The sequence below is a fragment of the Calidris pugnax genome, unplaced genomic scaffold (genome assembly GCF_001431845.1).
Source record: "Calidris pugnax isolate Ruff unplaced genomic scaffold, ASM143184v1 scaffold98, whole genome shotgun sequence".
Lineage (NCBI taxonomy): Eukaryota > Metazoa > Chordata > Aves > Charadriiformes > Scolopacidae > Calidris > Calidris pugnax.
The window spans coordinates 1,360,874-1,362,163 of record NW_015090829.1 but is presented as its reverse complement, the minus strand read 5'-3'; positions in this window follow the sequence as shown (position 1 = coordinate 1,362,163).

Below are 1,290 nucleotides of genomic sequence, written 5' to 3'. Positions count from 1 at the left end.
GAGAAGAGAAGAGAAGAGAAGAGAAGAGAAGAGAAGAGAAGAGAAGAGAAGAGAAGAGAAGAGAAGAGAAGAGAAGAGAAGAGAAGAGAAGAGAAGAGAAGAGAAGAGAAGAGAAGAGAAGAGAAGAGAAGAGAAGAGAAGAGAAGAGAAGAGAAGAGAAGAGAAGAGAAGAGAAGAGAAGAGAAGAGAAGAGAAGAGAAGAGAAGAGAAGAGAAGAGAAGAGAAGAGAAGAGAAGAGAAGAGAAGAGAAGAGAAGAGAAGAGAAGAGAAGAGAAGAGAAGAGAAGAGAAGAGAAGAAAAGAAAAGAAAAGAAAAGAAAAGAAAAGAAAAGAAAAGAAAAGAAAAGAAAAGAAAAGAAAAGAAAAGAAAAGAAGAGAAGAGAAAAAGCAGTCAATAAGATGGAAAGAGGGAAAGGAGAGGAGAGGAATAGAGAAATAATAAAATTTAAAAAAGGGAAGAAAAAGAAAAAGACAAAGACAAAGAAAAAGAGAAAAAAAAAAAAAACAAAGGAAAAAGAAAAAAAAAGGAAGAAGAAGACGAGGAAAGGGCATAGAGGGTGAGGGTGAGGGCAGGGGCAGAGAAGCCAGGAGCAGGGCCGGCGGCTGCCTCCGTGCCCGGGCGCCCCCCATCTCGCCGTGGGGCAGGCGGGGGCCGTGCCATGGGGACCCCCCCACCGCGGGGCCCGGCACCGGCGCCCCCCGGGACGGCGCTGGCAGAATCCGGCACCCGAAGGCGGGTCCCTGCCCCCCCGCAGCGGGACAGAGCAAAGCGCGAGGGCCGGGCCATTTTTGCTTCGGAAAGAGAGAAAACGGGTCTGGCTGGGGAGCCGGGCGCTGGGGGGGTGCTCTTCCTCCGCTGCCCCCGGAACGAAGGCGGGAGCTGCCGGGGGAGGGGCGCGTCTCGTCCTCGGTGTCCAGAGGGTGTTGGGGGGGGGATGTCTCAGACTTACCAAAGGGGAAAAAAAAAAAGAAAAGAAAGAAAAAAGAGCCCGAGTGCCCCCACCGCGGGACGCAGCGCTGGGGGCTGCCGCCTCGGTGGGGGTCCCACCTCCCTGGGGGGCCCACGGGTGCAGCCCCGGGGTGGGCCATCACGGGACACCCGCCTCCCCGGGGGGGGCACTGGTGAAGGGCCCGGCAGCCCGGGGGGGGGCCGTGGGGTCTTACCGCCGCCGTGGCACCGGGGCGGCGCCGAGCCACGCACCGGCCTTCGCTGCGGGCAGGGGGCCCGGCCGGGGGGGCGGCACCACCGACCCCGCGCATTGCCTCGTTTTCCCCCGTTTTAAATTTGTGG